The sequence below is a fragment of the Panthera tigris genome, chromosome C1 (assembly GCF_018350195.1).
Source record: "Panthera tigris isolate Pti1 chromosome C1, P.tigris_Pti1_mat1.1, whole genome shotgun sequence".
Taxonomy (NCBI): Eukaryota; Metazoa; Chordata; class Mammalia; order Carnivora; family Felidae; genus Panthera; species Panthera tigris.
In genome coordinates, this window is record NC_056667.1 from 162,431,988 (window position 1) to 162,445,550 (window position 13,563).

The window sequence follows — 13,563 nt, forward strand, 5'->3', positions numbered from 1 at the left end:
ATGTATTTGAGTCTAATGCCCGGTGGGCATTTATTCCATTTCTATTTTCTCTTCACTAGGCAAGCTGGAGCCAGAAAGACAGCATGTACATATATAGTTTTGGCTAAGATAACTAGGACATAAAACATGTTAATTAACTTGTGAAAAGTAAGTTTTGATTAGTTTTATAATATCTGCCTGGCACTTCAGTGATAAAGTGGATTTTTTGAATGACCCTGCAGACCAAATTTTCGCTTAAACGATCATCAGTTCCTACTTTATGTATTATATGGGCATCTCTTTACAACTGACCACTCAGCACAACATAGGTGCATCTACTGAAGCATGGTTTCTCTAAATGTGATCAGTACATAGACCACCTGCCTCGTAATCACCCAGGGAGATTGCTTTAAAATGCAGATTCTTAGGCCAGCTTAATCACACGGTCTCAAGGAGGAGGTGGAAAAAGAAATCTGTTTCCCAAGCTCCCTAAATCACTCCAACGCACTGAAATTTGTGCCCAGCTATGCCAAGGGAACCTCAGCGTGATTTACTACCCTCGATTATTCCACTTAATGCGTCGTCTTCATTGTCAACGAACATATTTACTTAGCCCCCACCGAGTGCAAGACATTTTCCTGGGGGATGAGGTGAAGGCATGTCTGCCCCCCAGGCACTCACGGTCCAGTTGGAGGGGTAAATCAAAGATGAATAGGAACACAGCACAGCATACACCAAGCCCAGATAACAATAATAGTAAGAGTGGCCACTTACCGAGCTCAGAATGTAAGGTCTATTTATACATTTTATCACTATTTCTCATAATCCTGGTTAGAAGATATAATTTTTCTTTTGTCATAAATTAAAACTTCTAACTCAGGAAGTTCAAGTGGCTTTCCCAATGCCACACAGCTTATAAACGAGAGAGGTAGAGCTGAGACCAGACTCTGACCCAAGGCCCATAGCCTTCCAGCCCACCGTGCTGACCTATCCAAGGAGGGCTCAGGTACAGCAAATCTGGGCTCAGTCCTGTTCTCGTTGTGCTGAAAGTACACTAGCAATGTCACAAACAAAGCTTGGGGGGGTCTCAATGAATAAAGCACCTCCTGATACGAAATGTATACAGGGGTGTAGTTTACCCCTAATGTGACCCCATCATGACAGAGCAAAGGTATTATAGTGAAGTTGTCTGTGTTTTCTTTTTTTCCCCCCAATATTCAAGAAGAAAGTATTCTGTTAAAAAGGTTAAGGTTCATTGTGGTCAGGGGTACAATGATCTGACCTAGGTTTTTTTTGAAACCATGAGCATTTTTTCCTAATTCTTCAACACATATTTAATTTAAGGACAGATGGCAGCCAATTGTAATCTGAATTATTAAGGAGGCATAATTCTTTTTCAAGTGTTGCATTATACTAAAAAGAAAAAAAAAGTTCTCTACATCTCTGAAGACATGGTTTCTCGAAAGAAACAAAGCACAAAATAAAGAGCAAAACTCAGACACCAACATATCTAGAAATTTATCACATAGAATAGTAGGGTCAAAGGAATATCACATAGGAAAGTATGTGATATATCACATATATCATGTGATATATCACACATGTGATATATCACAAAGGAAAATCACATAGAATAGTAGGGTCAAAGGAATCTTATACCATCACAAATTGTTTTAGCTCTGCTAAGGTCAACGTAACCCAAAATAATTTCTCTACGTATTATTATCTTGAAAGTATGAAATCAAACTATTTTAAAATCTGGTTTTAGTCACTTTTTAATTATATTTTACTTTGACATAAATTCATATGGAGTTGTAAGAAATAATACAGAGAGATCGCATGTTTTTACATGGGCAACATTTTGCAAAACTTTAATACAATATCACAATCAGGATATTGACATTGACAGTCGAGATACAGAATATTTCTATCACCACAATGATTCTGAATGTTACCTTTTTATCTACCTCCCTCCCACCCCCATGCCCTCCTTAATTGATCCAAGCAGCTGGCAGCCTGTTCTTCATTTGAGTAATTTTGTCATTTCAAGAATGTTGTATAAATTGAATCATATAGTGTATAACCTTTGGGGATTGGCTTTTTTTACTCCGTATAATTTCCCAGAGACTTGTACAGATTATTATGTATTAATATTTCTTCCTTGCTATTGCTGCCTAGTATTCCATGGTATGAATGTCCCACAGTTTCTTAAACCATTCACTCGTCGAAGGACATCTGGGTTGTGTCTAACTTGTGGTTATTGCAGATAAAGTTGCTATAACATTCACATCCAAGTTCTTGTTTGGACATAAACTTCCATCTCTCTGGGATAAATGCCCAGGAATATAATTGCTGGGTCATATGGTAGTTTCATGTTTAGTAGTTTAAGAAACTGCCACGCTATTTTTCATAGTGGCTGTACCCATTTTAAGGTCCCATCAGCAAGGTCTAAAGGATTCAGTTTCTTCCCATTCTCACCAGAATTAGGTGTTGTCCAGTGTCTTATTTTAGCCATTCTGATAGGCGGGTATTGGTCATTTTCTTTCTACAAGATCTTTCGCAGAGAAAAAAAGGTTTTAATTTTGATGAAGTCCAATTTATCAATTTTTCCATTTATGGACTCTGCTTTTGGTGTTAAGTCAAAGAACTCTAGATCTCAAAGACCTCTTTTTTTTTCAACAAGTTTTACAGTTTTAGTTTCACATTTAAGTGTATGCCATCTTGAGTTAATTTTTATATAAGGTAGGGCTTAAGTCAAGATTCGTTTTGTGACCCATGGATGTCCAATGGCATCTGTTGAAAAGGCTGTGCTTCCTCCATTGAGTGCTTTTACATCTTTGTCAAAAACCAGTTGAGCATATTTGTGTGGGTCTATTTCTGGGCTTTCCATTCTTCTTCTTCTTTTTTTTAATGTTTATTTATTTTGAGAGAGAGAGAGAGAGAGAAAGAGAGAGAGAGAGAGAGAGAATGAGCAGGGGAGGGGCAGAGAGAGAGGGAGACAAAGAATCCGAAGCACGCTCCAGGCTGTGAGTTGTCAGCACAGAGCCCGACGCGGGGCTTGAAGTCATGAACCGTGAGATCATGACCTGAGCTGAAGTTGGACACTTAACTGACTGAGCCACCCAGGTGCCCTTGGGCTTTCCCTTCTGTTCTATTTTCTTTCTCTCTTCAAATACCATACAGTGTTCATTTCTGTAAGCATATTACAGTTCTTGACATTCTTCTTCTTTCTTAATTTTTTTAATGTTTATTTGTTTGAGAGAGAGAGAGAGAGAGAGAGAGAGAGAGAGAGAGAGAGAGAGAGAGATGGAGAGAAAGAGAGTACATGCACAAGAGGGGAAGGGGCGGAGAGAGAGAGAGGGAGAGAGAGAATCCCAAACAGGCTCAGTACGATGTCAGCACAGAGCCTGGTGTGGGGCTTTAACTCACAAACTGTGAGATCATGACCTGAGCTGAAATCAAGAGTCAGACGCTTAACCGGCTGAACCACCCAGGTGCCCCAGCATTATTCTTCTTTTTAAGTTACTCTTTTTCCAAGTTGATTGAGCTATATTAGTTACTTTGCCTTTTCATATACCGTTTTAAGGGTGGATTTTTCACCTTTTCACTTTCAACCTCTTCATATCATATTTGAGGTATAGTTTTTATAGATCACATACAGTTGGGTCATGTTTTTAAATCTACTTTGCCAGTCTTTCAACTGATATATTCAACTGATAAGGCTTAAGTCTACCATTTTATTTTTATTTTCTGTTTATTCTTTCATATTTTTGTTAGTTACCTGATTTTCTTTTTTTTCTGCTTTTCTGTGGATTACGTGAACATAGTTTCAAGTTCCATTTTGATTTACCTACAGCGTTCTTGAGTATATCTTTTAGTGTAGATTTTTCAGTGGTTGTTTTAGATATTACATGAAATATACATGACTTATCACAGCCTACTGGTGTGATTTCTCCAGTTTGAGTGAAGTATACAATCTTACTTTGCTCTTAACCTCTCCAGTTTATAATACAATTGTCTTAAATATTTGAAACATTTGGAACATTAGAAATTGGCATAATTTTTTGTTTCAACCATCAAATATAATTAGGAAACTCAGAAGAAGGAGAAGGAGAAGGAAAGGAGAAGGAAGAATGTATTTTCCCACATTTTTGCTGACTGTGTTTTCTTCTTTCCCGATGTTCCAAAGTTCCTTTGTTCATTGCTTCCTCTCTGCTTACAGAACTTCCTTTAGCCATTCTTCTAAGGTAGGTCTGCTGAAGACAAATTCTCTTCCTTTTCCTTCATCTGAGAATATCTTGATTCCCGCTTCATTCCCGAAGGATATTTGTACTGAGTATAGGATTCTGGATTGATAGTTTTCTTTCAGCACTTAAAAAATATTGTGCCAGTTCTTTCTCCATGGTTTATGATGAGAAATACAATATCATTTGAATTGTGTTTCTCCTGTAGGTAAGATACACTTTTTCTCTGGCTGCTTTAAGAATTTTTTCTTTGCCTTTAGTTTTCAGACATTTAATTATGATACATCTTGACATGGATTTCTCCAGCTTTATTATTTTTGGGATTCTCTTAGCTTCTAGGGTTTGTCAAACTTGAGTTGTTGACAATTATTTCTTTGAGTGCCTTTCACAGCTCATCTTTCTCCTCTCTCTCTGGAACTCCAGTGACATGAACATTAGATATTTTGCTAGAGTCCCACAGCTCCCTGAGATTCTATTTATTTATTTTTCAATCGACTTTATATCTGTTCTTCAGATTAGGTCATTTCTTTCCATTTTCCAGGTAACTGCTTCTTTTCTTTGTCCCCTCCATTCTGCTGTTGAGGCCATCACCAAGCTTTTAATTTCCATATTGTATGTTCTAAATTTTCCACTTAATTTTTCTTGATATCTTCTATTTCTTGACGAGGCTACTTCTTCATTTGTTCCCAGCACGTTCATAATTGCTCATAGAAGTTTTTTGTTTGTTTGTTTTTGCCAAGGCTACTTAAAAATCTTTGTCTGATAATTATCTCTGTTCTCTCAGTATGGGCACTCATAGTGTGTTGAATATTAGCCCTTCCAAAAGATATATCCACATACTAATCCCTGGAACCTGTGAATGCTACCTTACTTGGGAAAAGGTCTTTGCAAATGCAATTAAGGATCTTAAGTTATAGAAATTATCCTGGATTATCTGAGCACTACTTAAATCTACTGATAGGTATCCTTATAAGAGAAAAACAGAGAAGGAGGCAGTGTGTCTATGGGAGCAGAGATTTAAATGGTACAGCTTTTGGGGCTCCTGGGTGGCTTAGTCAGTTAAACATCTGGACTCAGGTCATGATCTCTTGGTTCGTGAGTTTGAGCCCCGCTTCAGGCTCTGTGCTGACAGCTCAGAGTCCGGAGCCTGCTTCAGATTCTGTGTCTCCCTCTCTCTCTGCTGCTCCCCTGCTTGCTCTCTGTCTCTCTCTCTCTCTCAAAAATAAATGTTTAAAATTTTTTTAAAAAATGGTACAGCTTTAAGCCAAGGAATACCTGGAGTCACCAGAAGCTAGAAGAGGCAAGGAACAGAATCCCCCCTAGAGCCTTGAAGGAAGCTCATTCCAGCTAATACCTTGATTGCAGATCTCTGGCCCCCAGAACTGTGAAAGAATAAATTCCTGTTGTTTTACGCCAAATTTGTGGTAACTTGTTACAGCAGTCCTAGGAAATAAATATGACATCTATTGATTGTCTTTTTCATTCACTTTAAGACCTTTCTGGTTCTTGGTATGAGGAGTGATTTTCAATCCAAACCCGAGCATTTGTATATTAAGTTAGGAGACTCTGGATCTTATTTAAACTTTCTGTTTTAGCTGGCATTTTCTGACATCACTGTGACAGAGGACTGTTTCATTACTGCCCGTAAAGGTAGAAATCTAGATTCCTTACTTGGCCTCCATTGATACCTGAGGGGTGGGGTGGGGGTAGGGGGCTCTTTTATACTGTTGGGTGGGGTTGGGAGTTCTGGCTCCTTATGTGGTCTCCATCAACACTGTAGTGGGGATGGCCTCATTACCCCTGAATGATGGTGAAAGTCCTGACATTCCACTAGGCTTCCTCTGACATTACCTCAGTGGGGAGGGGAGGAGTGTGTCATTACTGCTGGGGAAATGGAGTTCTGTCTCCCCACATGGTCTTCACGGACACTGGAGGGGTGGGGATCTTAACTTGACTATCTACCTGGCTTTTTCTGACACTACCTCAACAGGAAACAGGGGGGCCTGGGGTACCTTGTTACAGCCTCAGGAGGATGCAAATTATCCTCTCAACGTGACCTTTGTTGGCCTGGGTGGAAGCGAATTCAGTTTTCTCTTTGATGTTGAAATATAGTAGAGTGGTGATGGTCCAAACATTCTCTGTCTTGCCAGCCTGCCTTTCTCCTTTGGTTAGAGAGAGCAGGCTTTTGTTGGGGCTGGTTTTGTCTGTGTCCCTTGGCATTTCTGGATTGCGATGGCTTCTTCACGTCCAGGACTGGGATATGTAAGGCAACTCATATAAGTAACTCACCACCATGTTGTTCCTGGGGTTGTGAATTCCTTCGATGGCTTGCCTTCCTTTTTCCGCCTCTCAGAGTCTTGTGTTTTATTTTTATATAATGTCCAGAAGTTTTAGTTTTACTAAGCAGGAGGAATAGGGGGAAATATACCTACTCCATCTCTAGCAAATGAAGTTTTAATACTATTCTTAAATACATTGGTTTGAAGAAAAAAAAAAAGCCTCTACAAAAAATTTCACATTATAACAAACACGTAAATGTTTCCTTGTAGGCATATCCCTCCACATCAACCTGCAGAAAAAATATGCGGTATGCTTCCTGACTTTGTGAATATAAAAGTTTATATGAGAGCCCTTTTTAATCCTCGTGCAAAGGATCGATCAATTTGAATATATAACGATTTAAAGCCTTTACTTATGAGGAAATAAACGCCAAACGTAGAAAACATATTAGAAAAATTATTTACAAAATATAAGGGAATTAAAATCTTCAATTTACAAAAAGTTCTTAATAATCGATGAACAAAAACAAAAGACTAATAGGCCAAAAATATGAAGTGGCAACCAATAAAAAAAATGAATACACACCATAATAGTTCAATCTTATTGGCGATAGAAAAATTTGAAATAAAACCATGAAGAGATAATTTTTGGTCTTTCATTCATTTATTTGAATATTTAATAACTATTTATTGAACAGTGACTATACTCAAGATGGCAGGCAATGAAAATACAATGGAATAAGCTAGATGTGTTCCCTGCTCTCAAACGCTATCAAGCAGGGCAATTCTTTTTTTTTTTTTTAAGTTTATTTATTTGGAGAGAGACAAAGACCGTGCAAGTTGAGGAGGGGCAGAGAGAGGGAGAAGGAGAATCAAGCAGGCTCCGCACTGCCAGTGCAGAGCCTGACGCAGGGCTTGAACTCACGAAACTGAGAGATCGTGCCCTGAGCTATAACCAAGAATAGGACACTTAAGCAACTGAGCCACCCAGACACCCCAAGCAAGGCAATTCTTGAACAAATAACGGTGATTGTGTTTTAGGCTGGTGGAAATAGAGAGCAACGGGAACACTGAACAAGGAACGCAGGCAAGCTTAGGAACTGCAGAAGTGCTCCCGGAGAGAGTGGTGTTTAAGCTGGGAGGAAAAGGAGAAGCAGAGGTGAGCCAGTCACCAAGGGTCGGGGGAGTGCTACAGGCAGAGGGACCAGCTTGTGCAGAGGTGTGAAGGTGGGAAAAGGCACGGGGGCGTTTGAGGAACTGAATGAAGCTCAGTGTGGCTGGAGTACAAAAACAGGAGGAGGCTACGAGAGAGGCAGCTGGCAGCTAGATCAAAGTTGAACTGTGGTCCTTAGGATGTGTTTGGGGCGTTTTTCCGATAACAACAGGAAAGAGTTAGAGCCGGTAGATTTTCAGTGTTAGACTATCCAATTAGCCGCAGCTTGAAAAATGGATTGGAAGAAGCCTAGATGCACAGAAGCCAGCAGGCATGATCCTGCACTGGCCTGGGAAAGTGGGGCTGGTGGTCTGGACTAGGAGGTCTGTGCAGATGTAGAAAAGAACTAGAGAAGGTAACAAATTTGTGATTCATTGAATGGGCGGGGACAGGGAAAGTCAAGGTCAACTTCCAGGTTGCTCCTTGGGTAACAGCGTGGGGAGTGGTGCCATTTGTCAAGACGGGAGACACTGAGGGAGAAGCAAATTTGAAGGAAGAAGAAAGACCATGGGTGTGATTTTTATTATACTGGGTTTGAGTGACCTGTGTTATATCCCATTTGAATCCCAAATGGGAACCATTTGGAAGGCAGTGGATGTGTTTGTCTGGAGCTTGCGAGGCAGATCTGGTTCCCGTTGCTCTGGGATGGCTGAGATTATCCAGATAAAGTGAAGAGTTCGAACCCAGGCCCATGAACAGAGCCCTAAAGAACATGAGCATTGAAGGGCCAGCAGAGAAAGACAGCCAGTGAAGGGAATGGAGAAGCAGCGGGCACAGAGGGAGGAGGCATGAGGAAATAGGCAAACCCCAAATGGGTGCAGAAGTGAAGCTGGTCCAGTGGTTTACTTATCTATACCTTGTGCCCCAGGATTTCCTCCTGTCAAAGTTCCTTTGGACCTGGGCTGTTCCTGGCTTTGCCCTGTCCCCTGCCCTTTGCTTCATCTCAAGCTTCCTCGGTAGAAAATATAGTCACTTGGCCAGAAAGATGATGCCAGCCGCATCTTGTAAAGTAGGCAAGAGAGCTTGGTATTTAAAACCAGCAAGGACCACCTTCTGTCAGAACCTGTGCTGTAAAAAGAGGACTGAGATCCCCTGGGGGAGGGAGAAAGCTACTGCCGTTTCCTATAAATCTGCAGGTCAGAGCGGCTCCAAAAGATAATTGAGCCCAATCAACATGAGGGACTCACGAGGTGACTTTTGCACGGGGAATTTAGTGACAGCATAAAAAGGGGAGAGAAGAAAAAAATAGAATCATCCTACTGCATGAAAAGAGTTAGATTTCAAAATTCTCACGCCAACCCTGATTTTGGTTTTTGTTCTGACCGTTTAGGTCATTAAATGACACAAGACATGCTCTTCCTCAATGAATTAACTCTGAACTCGTAGAGACTATGGTTTACATTTTCATTGAAGTTTTCCTCCAGGACATTTTTCTCTCTGAGTTCTCAAGATTGGTTCTTTGTAGGCAGCACAGACCTGAAGACATTTATCAATGGTAATAATGGCAGCTGACACTTATTAAAACTCTTACTATGGACCTTGCCTGTGCAAGACTCTTTACATAGTTTATCTGATTTAGCCTCCCCAGTAAGCCTACATCACAGGCATGCTGGTTGTCAGAAGTCTAAGGCACAGAGAGGTTAAGTAACTTATCTAAGATGACACAGGTCCCAAGTGATCGTTTATCAGAACCAATCGGGCCTCACATACATGAATCTCTGGCGCCTTTTCCATCTAGAAGGAGAGAACCCAGCCTGGAAGGATGGCAGTCAAGTGTCTCAGCCACACATGGCCAGTGGTACCTCCACCAAGGAGCCTCTAAGTTGCTCACGGGGCTGTCTCAGTTTCCCAGGTGGAGGGGTTCATGGAATGTCAGCTCTCTGGAGCTGCAGCGAGCACCCCAAGTCCCCCTGGCACGATAGGGAGCTGTGGCCATGCTCAGAACTGGCGTGGGGGGTTATGTTCACATTATTGAAAGAAACTGCTGCTGCAATAAAGGGGTTTACAGTCAGTCCCACCTCCTCTTCCAACAGTTGGGCTGGGTCCTGACATACAACTTCAAACTCTTATCTGAGCAGATTAACCATTTATCCCGTCCAGAAAGTGGAAATGTACCAAGGGGCAGACTAAGGGATTCTCAGAGCAAATGAAGGAAAATCTGGGCAGTAAGGTCATTTGCCTGGTTCTGAGAGCATTTCTACTAAATGTTTCACTTATATATTAATGCCATGAAATCTGAGCACCTGCCGGGTGCCAGGCTTGCGAAGATTCAGAGATAAACAAGACACCATTCCTACCTTTGGAGGGGCCAACACGCCAGAGGTGAGTTATTAAGCACTGAGGAAGGGCAATGAGTGAGCTGAGCACAAGGTAAAGGGGATGTACGGAGGAGTCACAGAGAACCCAGACCATGGGGTCCTGGGGAGGCGTTCTCAGAGGAAGATTCCTGGGTCAATGTTTATGGTTTTAACCAATGGATAGAGTTAGCAGTTCTAGAAAGGGCGGGGGTGGGGTGGGGGGGGAGGCGGGGGGGTGGGGAGACAATCCCGGCAGAGAAAATAGCCAGAGCAAAGGTTTGGAGGAGAGAAACACTATGGGCCATCTGGAAATGACAGGCACTTTAGTGTGGAAAAGAAAAGGCAAAATGGTGGTAAGAGATGAGACGGGAGAAATAGAAAAGGGTTCTGTGCCCCACTAAAGAGGCTGGACATCTCCAGCGAGGAAGCAGATGAGTGAGTTCAAGTCTGTTGAGTGGTGGGTGAGCCTTGGGTTTCAGACGGCTCGGTCTAGCCCTTGGGTGATGGGAAAGGTTTCCAAACGGACACTAGCAGTGTGTGGAACATGTTCCTAGGTTGGTCGCATATTGTAAGAAGAGCTGTAAGAGTTCCGAGGAAACTGCTGTACTTACTTCCTCTCCTTTTGGAGGAAAGGACTACACCTCAGCAAGTTTCTCCAGTCTCGGATGAGGTCACCCCACCCTCCACACATGTGCTCGTGACAAGAGGAAGAAAACGGGAAGACAAGCAAACGGTTCTAAGAGCGTCTTTGGTCAAATCATTAAACCCTGTTAGTTCAAACTTCTTCTCCCACTGAGATTGGCAGGAAGTTGGCAGAGGGGCAGGGGAAATTACAGCAGGAAACTATTCATTCAAATAGGCACCGACTCGCCCCACCCTCAAGGAACTGGTAAAGAACGCAGACGAGGATACGACAAATACATCAGGCATGAAATTGCAAGGGCTTTAAACACAGAGAACAGAAGAAGCTCTTAAAAGGGGCCCCTAAACCCAGCTGGGAAGGGGTAATGAAGGATTCTTCCTTGTAGGAGTGATGCCTGAACCAAGGCAGTAAGAATTAGACCAGGAAAGGGGTGAAGGGAGTTGCAGGCAGGAGCAGCAGAGAAAAAGGTATGAAGGTGTGAATGTGAGTGAGCGAGTGAGTGAGTGAGCGTGTGTGTGTGTGTGTGTGTGTGTGTGTGTGTGAGAGAGAGAGAGAGAGACAGAGACAGAGACGGAGAGAACGAACACATATGAGCAAGAGCTGGGGGTCTCCAGTATACTTACATGGGGAGTAAGATAACTCTGGATAGGTGGGAAAGGCTCATGTTGTAAAGATCTTTGTAAGTCTCATTATTCAGATTAAGTTTAACTGCATATAGTAGAAAAGCCCACAAACGATAGTGGCTTAATCAAGATAAAAGGATAAATGCGGACTTCTTCACCAAAAGACGCGGTAAGTGTGCAGACCGACACGGGTACAGGGCTCCACAATTTCCAGTTTCACAAGGGACCCAGGCTCCTCTCTTTCTGCTTCACTACCCTACACATCCCTCTGACCCTCAAGGCCTCCTGGTGGTTCCAGATCACTGCTGGATTCGTCTGTACAGCCGTAGGGCAGGACAGAAGAATGAAGAAACGCAGAGGGCAAAACGTGGCCCCTGCCCCCAGGGTTAGGTTAACTGGCTTTAGGTGGTCTTACATGTCATTAGCCAGAACTGAGTCACACGGCCACCACCCTGGCTGCATGGGAGTCTGGAAGACGATGGCTTGCATTCTGGGTGACTCTGCGTCCAGCTGCAATCAAGTTTCCCCTGAGGCGATGAACAGGATCTCCCATAAGCCATTCCAAACCATTCTAAAAAGGCAGACACAGCCCTGAATCGTGAGAGCCTGCGGAAGGACCCTGAACAAGGAACAGCAGGATCACACTTGGGTGCGGGCCTTAGTGTAGTCTCCGGGAGCATAGAGGCCAGCTTTGCTGTGCTCCCCTAATGGGCCACATTTGCAGCACAATGCCTGGATGTTAGCAAACACTTCATAATTGTGTTGTGGATGAATGAAAGGACGGATGAGTGAATGGCAAGACTGGTGGTAAGGAGAGTGTGAAAGCAACGGGGCGCGTTGATAAGGGTTGGAACTCAAATAATAGCAGTAGGAGGGGAAAAGACAACAGCCGCTGAGGACTGACATGGGTGTCATTCGAGCACGGGGAAAGAGTTACAGATGGGTCAGATTTATGGTTTGGGCAACTGCGAGGGTGGTGCTGTCATTCACCAAGATAGGGAATCAAGGAGGAAATTTACAGAGTAGGAAGTGAGAAGGAGTTTGGTTCTTGCCATGGTAATGTCGAGTTAACCACAGCAGCCCAGGGGGAGTCTCTGGGCCCCGAGGGAGACCTCCGCTGCAGATCTGGTGCCACATAGGGAACTACAGCATTTAAGGCCTGGAGAGGGGAAATAGAACTTTGACAGGACACCAAGGCAGATCAATTCAAAAAGACTGAGGCGGGGTTGGGGGCTACGGATAATTAGGAGAGAGAAACATCCAGGAAGCCAAGGGTGAATACAGACGTAGGAGCGGAAAAAGTAGTGTCAAATATTCCAGCGGGGTCTGGTAAAACGAGGAAAGAAAATGTCATTGAAGTTGGCAATTAAGAACTTCTTCCAGGTTAGCTTGAGGGAAGAGAGGGCGGGCCAAGCCTAATGACTGGGGGGGAAATGAGGAAACAGGGACAAAAAGTTAGATGATTCTCTTCAGAAGGATACAAGAGGGATGCAGGTAGTTATGAGGGCATATATTTTATATAAATTTAACTGAAAGGATAAAATAGCTTGGCAGTAAAACTCACACTGTGTGGGACTCTCACTTAATTTTAGATTCGACTCATTCACATTTATAAAGCACTAACTTTAGGCTAAGAAATATGCCGGAACTTTCATGTACTTAATTTTTTATTATGTAAAGTTAGTACCCTTTATAGTGGGTGAACAAAGTTAAGGAACATTCTCTTCCCTGTCAGGCAAGTAAAAGTCACTTGGATTTTTTTTATAGCCTGAATTCAAAATAATATACTTTTCAGAAGACATTTATACATTGAGGTCTTTCTTACTTTGCTTCCAGTGTAATTGCTCACTGGCTCGATGCATTCAATAACGCCTTGGTTGATCAGTATACTTTGGTTATTTCACGGCGTATTTTTTGTGGCTTTGCTAAACCATTTGGGGAACATTTTCAAAATATGCTACACCACTCGATACTATCTGGGTCTAGGTATGGTTTTACATCCCCCTCCAGGCATTCCCTAAATAAGCCACTCTGCGAGAACAAGCAGGGCTAGAAACAAACACAGCTGACACATAGATCTGGCCTTCTTGGTTCACATGAAGGTACCATTTTGTTTCCGAGACTGGCTCAAAGAGAATCATCACCAGTAACGAACACCAAATTCATCTCGGCTAGCCATCACATAGAGCAATGCTGCCCAATTATAGACTCTTAAGTCAAAAAAATAAAGATCCTGGAATTAATGTTACCTCTTTCATTACCCATCATTCAACACTTCGTCTCTT